Below are 385 nucleotides of genomic sequence, written 5' to 3' on the forward strand. Positions count from 1 at the left end.
GGGGAGGGGGCGGGGAGGGGGGTGCTAGCGCGGAGTAAACTCAGTCTCGAGGTCCTAGCTCTCGAGCTGCAGGGCTGGCCAGGCAGTTCACATCGCCCTGGGATTCGGTGTCTTCACCTGTATAACAAAGGGGCTGGGACCAGTAATCTGTACTGTTCATTCATAAACTTTTCCCCAATATCGAGTAAAAAGCCAACAGGCGTTTCAGTACCCCAGTGGAAAGATGAATCTCTAGTGCCAAGACCACCGGGCGAGAAAAAGCAGCAAGGACCGGGTGTAAGCGAGCGATTGAGGTGGTAGCGCTACGTAGAGAAGCCAGCGTGTCCGGTCCTTTGAGAAGTTCGCTTTGAATGAAGCGGCCGCGGCGATTGGCTGGGAGGCACGT

The sequence above is a fragment of the Tupaia chinensis genome, unplaced genomic scaffold (assembly GCF_000334495.1).
Source record: "Tupaia chinensis unplaced genomic scaffold, TupChi_1.0 Scaffold145093_1, whole genome shotgun sequence".
Taxonomy (NCBI): domain Eukaryota; kingdom Metazoa; phylum Chordata; class Mammalia; order Scandentia; family Tupaiidae; genus Tupaia; species Tupaia belangeri.